General features: G+C 53.5%; 1 protein-coding gene across 3 annotated transcripts in view; it reads left to right on the top strand.

Annotated features, from left to right (window-relative positions):
- Positions 1 to 12,500, top strand: part of LOC126573035 (uncharacterized) — a 20,465-nt gene that overhangs the window by 453 nt on the left and 7,512 nt on the right. The window contains exons 1-2 of one of the 3 annotated variants that reach the window (XM_050232817.1): positions 1 to 469; positions 3,172 to 3,206. The exon at positions 1 to 469 is cut by the window's left edge and continues 453 nt beyond it. The gene's annotated coding sequence lies outside the window, so the exon portion shown is untranslated. Of the gene's footprint in view, positions 470 to 3,171; positions 3,207 to 4,417; positions 4,680 to 5,694; positions 5,773 to 12,500 lie in introns of those variants that run through there. The other 2 variants (XM_050232818.1, XM_050232819.1) reach the window with 2 other exon arrangements.

Here is a 12,500-nt window from a genome sequence, read left to right as displayed (position 1 = left end):
GATGATGAGGTGTTTGTTGAAGGCGAAGTAGGCGAAGCACAGCAGCACACAGAGCGGCACGGCCAAGTCGCAATCACAGCGGGAAGAAAACCGCGGAAAGACCGGGAAGAAAACCGAACCGAACGGGGAACAGGGGAGAGTCCCTCGATTAATTCCTGTGCTCCTGGGCGGCATCATCGTGGTTGTGATCGGCGCGTAGCCGAAAGCAACAGCAGCACAAAATCACGGAAAAATGGTCCGCTGTGCGACGGCGTAGTAGTGACAATCTAACACCGCCTGCTGCTCTACTGCGAACGCTGGTGCTGCTGCTGCCGCTGCCGTGACCCTAGCAGTTTCGCGGAAGTGCCAACAGTGCAAAAAGGCGGAAGCAATAGAACGTCCCGCCATCCGTCCGGCCTTTTACATTGGACCAACTTCAGGACGTGCCGAATGCACGCAACAAGACTCCACGGGACCACGGAGACACACGGTAATATCTAATCAATTTTTTCTCACTCTTGTACAGCGCGGGTGACGAAGAAATTCCGTCGCAATAACGATGCAGCAGATGAGCGATTCTGGGGTGCCGGTTTGCCGGACTTGCAGAAAGTGGCGAGATTCAAGAAATCAGCGTTTTCCCTGTCGGACAAGGAGCGGGTTAGACGGAATCCCGTCTCGGGCAAATCATGTGCGGTGCGCATATCTCTCCCCCATTCAGTCGCGGGTGTTTCGTTGGGCGCCATCTTATGGTCGACTGAACGAGGAGAAGCAAGGGAACGTGAAAAGTCCGGTGAGGGGTAGGGAGAGGGTGGTTGGGGATCTTTAGCGATAAAAAGGGCGCACGGCTCCCCCGCCAGGATGACGCACAGACAGGAAGCGAACAACATCGAGCTACTAGATCACGTTGGACGGTGGCGGGGCTGCAAGAACCAGTCTACCAATTTTGGATATTACATCTTTTCTAGAGCGAGCGCATGAATGTGAACATCACAAAGAAGAAGAGGAAGTTAAAAAAAAGAAGAAGTTTGAGGGGTGTATTTCTCGTTCAAACTCGAACGCCATCCCTCTCTCGCTTAGAGGAGGACCGCGATCAACTCAGAATCCGGGATCGAGTGAAAAGGACAGCAGTTTGGGGTCAACAGCGTTTGTGTTGGTGCTGCGCGGTACAAGGAACCCTCAAGGATCGGGAATGCGTATATGCTGCTGCTGCTGCTGCATCCTTCTGGCAAGGAGTAGGAAGGGTGCGGTAGCCAGGTTGGTGGTGGTGATATGTTTAAAGCCTAACCGCCATCGAAAAGGGAGGAGAGGGCTTCTGAAGGGTTCACGCTTGGCTCTCCGTTCGATGTTCGCTCGAGTGCGCAACAGGAGGGAACCAGGAGGAAAAGATCCGTCGAGGGGAAGGAGGAGTGGGAGAGGGTAGGAGCCGGGATCGCCCGGCGCTCGAAACTACCGTGCCCCGTGCGCGAAAACCGGGGATCGCTGGAAGTAGGTAAAGAAAGTGAACCGCGGCGCAAAGCCAGGGCATCTCTGCTTCTGGCTGATGCTGATGGCGATGATTATGATTACGAGAAAGGTCTTTTCCCCGTCCCACGTTGCAGTGTGCGTACGGGCAATAGCCGGTACCGATGTGTGTGACTCTGTGTTTCATCGTCATCGTCATCATCGTTGTCGTCGATCCCAATGATCAGCCGCAGCAGCAGCAGCAGGCGCGGCGCGTCCTCTCGCTTGTATATTTTTGTGGCTTGCTGCTGGTCCGCATCAGAGTAGCCCTATGCTGCACGAAGCCGATCCGGCCTCGTTTCGTGTGTGCGTACAGTAGGCCTTCAACGCGTACGCATTACCATAAAATGCTTCACTTCCGATTGGCTTTTATTTTAGCAGCAGCAGCAACGACGGTGGCAGGGACATTCTTCCTTGTTTTAAACAATCATCACCACCGTCATCATCATCATCATAATCATCATGGTCATCCCTTGCTGGGTTCGCTTTTCCTTTCCCCTCTTCTTATGGTTATGATCCGACCTTAGCGTTCGTTTGGTCGCGGGCGCACACACAGGCAAAACGCGTGGTGAATTGAAAAAAAGAAGAGAATAATTACTCAAGGTACCAAGCGGCAGAAAGCAGTAGGCGCCTGGTGGTTAGGGAGCCGAAATGGCATGAGAGTGCGAAGAAGGATCTGGTTCTGGGGATTGCATGAATTGCGGTCCTCCATTGTGGTCTCCGCCCGAGGGTGTGTTTGGTAATGCTCTTCTAATCAGCACTCGCCACGGACGACGACGATTTTGCGTAGCAACTCTCGAGTTCTCTCCATTATCGCCCAGAGATACCAATCGGTCCGGCCTGAATGTACAAATAACTGATGGCGTTAAATAGAGCGCGGACTGGCGCCATTCCAGCGAACCGGGAAAAAAGGTGTTTCGGGGTGGGATTCGTGCGCCTGTATGTTGAATGGGAATTATTTTTAGCGTAAAATTTGTCAAACGAGAAACGGGCGTGCGTTTGCGATGCGTAGGCTTTTGACGCGATGATGGCGGCGCGGGATCGCGAGCCCCAGCGAAGCTTTCCCGAGCTCGGTGCGAGCGGTCGCGAGGGGTGGAGAGGGGGGCAAGGGGGGGAATGATGGTGGCGAGGAGCCGACCCTTTTTGGTCCGCGATTCGCCTGGTTGCCGGCCGTTTGAATGGAACAGATGACGATCGATTGGTGTGCGAGCATTTTACCCGTTTCATTCTCGCGCTCGCTCTCGCACACGGCGGGCTGCCTCTCCTTGAAACTTAAAAGGCGGATGACAGTAGGCGCAGCGGCAGTGCTTTTGTTGTCATTGCCATATGTTTTTTTTATCGGCCCATCCGTGTGTGTGTACGAGCGCTCCCGATTTTTGACAGGACGCGACACCAACACCACCTTGCGCACGTTTGGCCTTGTGTGTAGTGGTGAAAGGGGTACGCGGAAAATCGAGAGTTTTGACAGTTCGTAGCGCGCGCACCCCTCTCTCGCACACACCCGCGTCCGTACAAAAACAACAGCAACCGGCGTTCATCGAACGTCGTCGAACAATCGAGCATCGGCGACCCCGAGGACGAAATTTGAATATTTGAAATCGGCTGGGAAAAATCGTTGCCAATTGAACACGAATCTGAACAACATGATAAGTTCTTCAGTATTTATACCATTGTTCTTGTTTCTATTTTCAGATATAAGACCCGCTAAAAGGAAGTGACCGTAGTCGGTAAGTGGAATGAAACAAATTTGATGTTTAGCTTTAGCAGGCGCATTGGCGCCTGCAGATGGTTCCTTATTTCTGGTTTAAGATATGCTCTCTCGCAGCATCTGCTTTCCTGGTCTATTTGCACGAAAACTGACAACCAGAAGGATACCTTGAGATCAATTAGTGCTCGTAAATTACGATTCCTCAAAAGGTAAGGCACAGGACACACAGAGGCGTCCTCGGTACTATATCACTGTTCCCTTGCGCATGAAATGGGAAACGGTCAAGCGCATTAAGCAGCGTATAGAGTCCCGGGTGAATGAGCCAAACCGTGCCAATACCAAGCCAATGCATCGTTGTGCTATGCAGTTGGTGCCGAAATCCTTCATGCTGCTCCATTTGTAATAGCTATGCCTACCACGTGCTGTATTGGTGCATAGGGGGACAAAAAACGGACCGTATGCAGCAACACACATCTGCCGCTCACTGGAAGAAGGTCCCTTTCTGTCTGGCTGTAGGGTCGTATGGTGATGGTGTGACCCTTGCCGACTGCTTGCACTGCTGCTATGCAACAATGCGTAACTCTCTAGCGTCTTGTACTGCAGACAGGGGCGCAGTACACGACGCTGCACAGGATCTTATGTGCCGAACTGTGCAGCGACTTGGGTTCTACGAGAACCTCAAAAGAAGGGGGAATTAAAGACGAAGCAGGAGAGAAGGTAAAAGTCACGTTAATTTCGTCCTGCTGCTGCAGTGGCACTAAATATAGGGAACCAGGAAACAGGGAACGCGCAGCGTACGGCGACGTGTGCAATGATGCGTCGTTCCTATTCCGAATCCACGGGGTTCGCTGTGCCGTGGTGAGGTGCCAGTAAAGCACTTGGAAATGGCACGCAAACTATTGGCTCGTTCCTCGTGGTGCTACGGACGTGCGAAGAATTGCTCCGATAATTAAGCGAACCTTCGGTGCCGCGGTTCGTGCGAGCAACAACGGTTGTCGTCGAAACTGACAACGTCTGCCACAGCAGCTTGCAGCCGGAATCGACGAAACGGCTGACGCGGCCGCGCTGCGTTGCGGTTATGTGGAGCGTCGTACTAACACACACTGCTGGGTAGTGTTGTTGGCAACCATAAATACAGTGCGTGTGGTGTGTGAGCGTGAACGGTTTGCACAGGGGCTAGCGCATCAGCGTTTCATGTTGCTGCCGAGAAGATTCGTGAGCAGCAGCAGCAGCAGCACTAAACGCAACAACAGCAGCAAAAGTCCCGCGAGAGTGTGTGAGAGACAGACGGTTCGCGGCCCGGTGCTGCTGTCGTGTGTTAAAATCCTCGCATGGCGGTGCGCCACCACGGAGCGATTTTCATCTTGGACGGCGACGACGACGACGTGTGTACCCCGTGTGCCGATTTTTCCGTGTTGCCCAGGACCGTGCGGACTCCGGGATTAGAACGGGCGGGGCCCTTCCAAGCATAGCAGCGCACCAGCAACACAAGGTAGGCAGGCCAGCTTCGTGTGCTTTTCTGGCAAGTCTCGTCTCGCCCCCCCAAAATCGACGAAGGCCATGACGGCGACGTAGAAGGCTGGGCAAAACTTCTGGGCTCGGCTCGGTGCAAGTTTGTGGTTCGCATCTCGAAATCGAATCCTGATTTTCTGCTGGATCACCGATGATTGATGAGATTCCTCTTTCCGCCCGGTCGATGGCCACATTTTCGCTTTGCTCGCAGCTCGGGAGAGCGACGACGACGACGACGACGTCATCTTTACAGCATAATAAGAGCAAGAAACCGTGTGTGCGCAGCGCAAAAAGAGGAGGGGGAACACACCTCTACCCCGTTGGCGGGGTGGTACCGGGGTAACAGTAGCCGGCAACCCGTGGCCTCCTTATCGAGAAGTGTCCAGGCCACCAACCCGCCGTTTGTGGCTACTCGGTGGCGATGTTGTCTATCGAGTCTCTGGACCGCAGAAGCTCCTCGCACTCTATGCTACGTCGCAAACACGCGCGAGGAAAACCGCGTTTCCGGCATTTCTACCCCCCCGGGTTCTGGTGCGTGGGTTGTGTGTGCGCGCTTTCGCGAGCGCAGTCGCTCCTTTCGACTGGGGCCTGAAAATCAGAGCAGCTACAGCAACCGCCCATCCCAGGTAGGAATGGCGATGGGGTTTGGTCAGTGCGAAGGCATGTAAATTGCGTAAAAACGTGTGCGCTTCATTGGGAAAACCTCTTTTTGTTCTGGTACCGTTCTGGCACACACTCTCTCTCTCTCTCTCTCTCTCCCTCTCTCGTTCTCTTCTTTCGCTGCTCACTGCTCTCTCTCTCTTGAGGTTGGAATCTGATCTGGTGCTTTTTCGCTGCTGTTGTCGTTGTTGTTGGTGCTGCTCCTGCTGCTGCGGCTGCTGACAATCGCAATCGAAATGTCACCCAGGACGGCGACAAAGTGACAGCTGGCTGCCAGAAGTGCTCGTGCAGCAGCAGCAGCAGCAACAACACCAGCAACACACCAACAGCAACCAATCAGCTAGCGCGGGTGTGTGTACGTGCGTGTAGATTCGCCAGCGATGAGAAATCGTGCTGAAACATTTAATCACAAAGTAAGGCGTAAAGGGGGGGGGGGGGGGGGGGTGGTAGTGTCCAAGCACACCAGGTGTACAGCACAGCAACGCCCGCGAACGCAAGATGTGATAATTGATAACATTTCCGGCCTCCCCCTGCTCAGCTCACCATCACCCACACCCCCTCAACACACTGTCTGTTTCTCTGTCGGCTCATCTCAGGGAATGCAATCAGGGAACGAGAAAAAAGTTGAAGCTGAAACTGAAAGCGAGATCATAGCATACATTGGCTGCTGTTGTTAGCTAGCTAGTCGTGCACTTCAACCATCCAGCTGAAGGGCGTGAGTATAGGGATGCACCGCAGATTACAAATCGGTTCGATTCTTCTTCTTCCCCCTTCCAAACCGGCGACAGTGTTCCGTTTCGGATGATTTTACACGAATCGTTTTAGCTGCCATATATCGGAGCACCGTTCGAACGTACTGACGGGACAGAGAGAAGAGACCGGCTATGCGCGCGACTACCCAGCCCAATCAATGAATCGCACCGACCCCCCGGGGTCCTCGTTCGGTGATACGCATGATCATCATCCATTCTCTCTAGCCTTGCAGAACCAAGAACCACTTTTCCTGCCGCTACGCCGGACTGTCAAGAAATCGGTGTGTTCCTTATTTTCGACATGCAATTGCGTGGTTCGTTCTGCTGCCCCTGAGGAAGAAGAGGGAACGCGCAATCGTGTGGTGGTGGATAACCGCATCCGTTCCGCGATTGCATGATGGACTTGTCGCAAAACTACGCAAACGCTTCTTGTGTGTGGAAAGAACGATGTGTCTCAGTGGTGTAGAGGCCGTGTGTCTCCAGACGGAGCGCGGGGGGGATGTGTAACGTGCTAGCTAGCGGTGCGTCAGAATGCATCACGGTGTCTCCTCGGGAACAACCCGAGCAAACAACAACACGCATGCATGCACACAAACGCACACCCGTGCACTGGCAAGCGTGCGAACGAGCCAACACACCCCTTGAAGAGGAACAGGAACTTTCGGTGCCAATGTCGGCGCTCTTCGGTGTTTGTGCCAGGCAGTAGTGTGTCGAGGGCGCCCTGATGAGCGAACGCGCCGTCACCACCACCCTGTGTGTTGTGTGATTAGGTTCCGTGCGTTTTCAATCTCGCGTCCCCTTTTTCTGCTGTTGTGTTTGCCATGGATTGTGTTGGACCTGGACAGTACCCCCTTTCCGTGCACGCATGCACTGCTTTATCCTCGCAGTTAATTTGGGACAGAGCGAGAGAGAAAGAGAGAGAGAGGCGGAGAGCTTCTATTACTTCAGCCATAGGCCCACGGTGGGATAGTTGCCGCCGCTGCTAGCGCTCTCTGGGTATGGATAAGGTTTCGGAAGCTTGTTTCTCGATGTCGAAGGTCCCACGATGATGGCAGGGACAAAACCACCCCGAGTCGTCCGTCCCGGTGGTGCACTGTCTTTTCTTTGACATACTTGGATCAGATTTAGGCGAGAGCGAAGAATAAGCGAAAAACGGGCGTCCACTGAAACCAAAGCGCGCGCCACCATAAAATCGCTTCCTGTTTCATTTGAGTTTTGCATGATGCTCCCCGTTGGATGTAAGGCTCCCCCCTTCATGGGGCGCATGAATATGCGACTCGCATGATGCTGGTGTATGGCTGCTACTGAAAATGACCACCATATAGCCTGGCCACCAGGTATTCAGTTTCAGGCAGATTGTCTTTCGATTCTCTCGAAGCCGATGCTTTGTACGCGAACGGATCCCGCTTATGGAGAACGTTCCGTTCACTGGTGGAGGGTCGATGCCGGTACCGTGCTCCCAAAAGAAGAAGGTTTCGAGAAGGAAGGGAAAGGACAGTGTGTGGATGGAGCAATAATGTTGGGCGAGGCAAAAGATACGAAGAAAAAAAAAGGCTACTCAACCAATCCCTGTTGTGTAGTGTCGCCTCCCTCGATGAGCCAACACCCCCCCCCCCCCCCCCCCGTGTTTGTCGTGTCGGTAGAGGCTGTGTTGTGTGTAGCTGGCAGCGAGCTTCACGACTACAAACGGGCGAGCTGAACGGTGAGCTGTTGATGCTAGATCACAAAACATACTCTGTTGTAGGTGCCTTTACGGTTTTACTGCGTGTGTGGACGAGGGGGCGCGCGCGCGCGCTAATCGCGGTTGTGTAAAAGGAAAGGGGGATACGGGGTGCGTAGGTAATGGCGGTTAATCGCAAAATCAAGATCGAGCCCGGATTGTGACCCCCGGTAAAACGGGGTGGATGGGAATTTAAAGCCCCCCTTCGCTCACATGCCGTATTTGGGGCATGCCGAGAGTGGAAAAGGATTTCCACTGAACACACCAACACATCAAGCCAGGCGCAAGAACTGTCAGTTTGACAGGCAGGCCGGCCGATGAGCGGTGTGACAACAGCAACCAGCCCCAGGCCCCAGCATCATCATCATCAGCAGCAGCAGCAGAATCGAGGGAAAATCGAGCATATTCGTGTCGAACACAGCAGCCGCAGTTTGTGGTTACGATAGCAACAGAACGCAGCAGTGAGAACTATCGTCTGCGCCCGCTGCAGTTGCTGCAAATTGCTTCCAGATTGCAATGCCCATACCCCCCACCCCATTGGTCGTGTAATCATCGCCCAGAAAGGGAAACGGGTGGCGTCTGAGAACATCCTCTAGCCCCGGTCCTGGCCTAGCCCACCCGCCATTCGTCGGTGGTCATTGGTTATGTCCGGTAACACCTCGACGCGGCTGGCAACAGTTAGTATCAGATCCTTTTCTTTTTACTTTTCGGAATTTCGTTGGCTGCTCTTCTACACCGCACCGCACGCACCCCGAGCGAGTCCCACTTTTCTCACCTCTCCACGCATCCATCGTCCTCTTATTTCATAGCTTCTATTCTGGTCTTTTGCATTCTTATTCTCCTTCTTGCACTCTTTCGTTCTCTCTCTCTCTTACTCTCGCTCTCCATCGCTCGATAGCAGCTGCTTGCTGCGGCAGCAACACGGCGGAGAAGCTCGCCTTTCGGCTGGTTCTCTTTGGGAAGAATGAAGCCTTCGTGGCGACGACGATGGTTCTGGCGCTGGTAGTTGTGTTTGTATCATATCGGTGCCTCCGCGCGCACGACCTATGCTGTGCCTGTCTGTACTTACGACCTCCTTCCTATGCTGCTGCTGCTGCTGCTTTCTGGAATTCTCTGTGTTCCTGGAGACCGTGGCCGCCCTAGCGGACTTTCAAGATGAAACCCCAGACCCAGAGAGTTTGTCTGTTTGTCCAGTTTGCTTTCGGTTGGAAAAATGGTGCTCAACCCCAAAAATCGACGAGAGAAAAAGGCGAGCCCTTAAATCACATTCTTTGTTGCCTAACGAAGAGGAGGGGCCTTACGGCGGGGCTAGATGGCTCGGTACACTTGGATGCTTGGGCGTCAGCGTCACCATCCTCCTACCAGATCACTGTGTCGTCGTTCACGTCATCATCAGTGACGTGCGTGCAGGCATTGTTTCGTTCACTCATTTATGCTCTAGTTTGGTACGTAACGAACATAGCTGGCATGTTTTTGGGAAAGCCCTTTTTCGGCGGCAGTAATGGTCGACGACTTGTTTTTTTTTCTTTTCAAGTGAAACAGCTTTGCGCGAATGCGTACGCGACGCGTGGAAGCAACGCACACTACGTTCTGGTCTGGTCCGATTCTCTGTCAGATGTTGTGTGTGTTGCCATAGATTTTCACATTCCATTCGCTCAATCAGCATGCCTGCCGTGCGTGCGGATGATCCAGCTTCCATTTTGCGTGAGCTGAGACGAAAAAGAATAAGAAACTAGGAGAGCGCGAAATCGGTTCTGTGTACCTATCTGCCTACTCTAACGATCATCATCCCACTAGCAGCGAAACAGCAGCAGCAGCATCATTATCATCGAATTCAAATTGAAACCCCTCCACATCCTGTGTTTGTATCATCGCTGTTCGACCGCCACCGGAAGTGGCTTGGATTCGATGGATGATTAGCGAAACCTCGGATTGGGCTCTTCGCTGGCAAGATTGAGACCCCGAATAGGTGAATAAGAATAAACGGCGGCACCCTTGGGACGATTGGCGAGGGTATTGGGAGTATTGCCCTGCCCACACACACTGGAGAGGAACATTCGCCTTCAGCGTGAAGCAACAGTGCCAGCAGACACAACGGCCGTAACCGGCACTTTTCTCGAATGTACCGAAGAAACGAACGAAGATAAGGTCAAACGGGGCGGTATCGGGAGGGGAAAGACGTGACATGTGGCCATCATCATTGCAAGGCTTTCGGTGTTCCGTATCACATGAAAAGTTTGCCCCCGTCAAAGGGCAGTGGCCTCCGAGTGGAAGGGGACCTCCTGCTGCGTTTGTTCATAGTTCTTGAGCCAGCATAATTTTTAAACCATGGGGCCACCCCATATGTGCATTTCGGTGGTACACTCCGGAAGCCTGGGACAGCTCACCACTAACTGCACGGCCTGCTGAAAATGGTGCAAGAAGGAATGGCAGCCGTATCATTGTACTCTTCGTCGTCGTCGTCGAAGTTGTGTCGTGTGCGCAGACATTGGAATTCCTGGCTTGTCTTGTGCGCTCAGCAAAGGAGGTGATAGATCCTGCCTCTTCTGCGTGATGCGAGAAAGAGGTGCGGTGGCAGCCTGTTACTTACGCCGTTTAATGAATGTCACTTGCTTCTAGGGACCGTGTAATGATACTGCTCCCTATTTTTAGATTCGAAAACCCCCTCAGCACCGAGAGGATGCTGGAAGCGACAGCGACCAGATGCTTGCAGAGGAGCATAAAATCACCCGGAATAATCTCGGTAATTACAGCTGAGCGCGTTCGCGGCCACGATTCCAGCTGCTGATGCTGGAACGCCAAAATGGATGGAATCATCCAACCATCAGCTAAACACACAAAATGGCTCACCAGCAGCGCAGTTCTCGCAGCAAGCGGTGAGAATGTTGGCAGTACCTGACCCAAAACCAAAGTCGGCTGACTATATTCGCCTGGGTTGTGGGTTGCTTTTGCTCGCTTACTGTGTGCGATACGGCAACCATAGTTAGCAGAAGTGCCATATACCCGGTATGTACGGTAAAACTACCGGTCACCCGGCATAATCGTTCTGTCATGGTGGTGCCAAACCCGGGATAGGGACCAGTTGAGAGAAGAGAAATGCCGCCAAATGAGCAGCTACCCGAGCTCCACACTCTTTTACTTCTTTCGGCATGATCTGGTCTGTCGCGTACCTACACACATACACATCTACAACATCATACGCAAATAATTGCTTCATCGATGATAGTGAAAGGATCTTCCGCGCGCGCCCCACGGCAATAGCAGATATTGTGGTTCCGAGCGCAGAGCAAAACGACCTCTTCACGCTCACTCTCTCGCTCTGTGTTATGTTGGCTTTTCGGGGGGGAGGCCGGATTCAGCCGGCATCCATCCAACGCGCGCGCACTCTCCCCATACGTGCTATGCTTTGCGACCGATCCAAGTGACCTGTCGCGAGAAACCAATAGAGAGCGCAGAAGGAGAGACACACCGAGAGCATGTGAGAGAGAAGCGAACGATTTCGAAAGAGATCAACACGCAATGATGGCAACAACGATGCCCTGTGCGCAAAGGCCTGTGGGGGGGGGGGGGGGGGGAGTGGGGTCCACGGTGTACGGTCACCAACCGGAGAAAAGTGACGCTTGGAGCGCTTGGAAAAAGCGCGCGCTCGCTCGCAACCTTCTTCTCTCGCAGCATAACCAACACACAACACAACAGACAGACACTACACATATTGCTCTGCGCTCCACTCCAGCAGCACAAGCTGCTATTGATGCTGCTGTTGCCGGTGCTGCTTTAAGCGCAAATTCACTAAACCAAAGGCAAAAATCCCGTTTTCAATGGCGGCGCAGCGGGAGCGCGCGCGCGTACTTCTCGGCCGCTCGCCTACTGGCCCCTTTATGTTGCTCCCCCTTTCTTTGGTGGAGATGGAGACACACCGCCGACACCGCGTTGCCGCTTGAAAGAAGATCGCGCGCGCGCTCGTCGCCCGTTCGCTGGTGCGTGGGGTAACCCTTTGGTCGTCGGGTTTGTGTGCGTGTACCTTTGCCGCCGGTGGATATGCTGAAAGTGTGCTGCTTACTCCATCCGCTCACACGCACCGTACACGCATGGCAGTGCTCTACAGAGCCCGCTCTATACCTTCTTTTCAGTATCATCCTCTGCTGTAAGGCGCCAACTAGCGCTGATCGACCAGCTCGCGACGTACTGCTGCTGCTGCTGCTGCTGTCGCTGGAACATCGCTCGCTGACTTTCTCGTGTGCGTGTGTCGCTCGTTCGTTATCATTCATTCATCGGTCTCTCGGTTTGGGATTCGAGCGAGGGTGTTCAACATGGGGACGACCAACCCATTCCAGTGACGGGTGCGTTTACTCATCCATCGACCGTGCGACGGACGGTGCTGTGGCAGAAGTTTGCGAAGAACCTGGATTTGAACCGAAAAAAGGTTTTATTTTGCGAAACCAATGGAGAGCGCACATCCGGTGTTAGCGAGTGAGTGCGTAAGTGCGCGGTGATTGCTCGCATGTACCTGTATGTGTTAGTACTTCCAAGGTTAGGTCTGTCTCTTGTAGCCAAACAATTCCAGCCCTTCCGGCACTATGTTCCGCAATCGTTTCCCCTCCGCGGTGGGCCAAACGGGTTGGTTAGTGTGGCTTAACCTCTCCTTGACCGTGGCTGCTCACTTTCGCCT

Source organism: Anopheles aquasalis, chromosome 2, assembly GCF_943734665.1.
Source record: "Anopheles aquasalis chromosome 2, idAnoAquaMG_Q_19, whole genome shotgun sequence".
NCBI classification, from domain to species: Eukaryota; Metazoa; Arthropoda; class Insecta; order Diptera; family Culicidae; genus Anopheles; species Anopheles aquasalis.
This window is presented reverse-complemented; position numbering and strand designations above follow the sequence as displayed.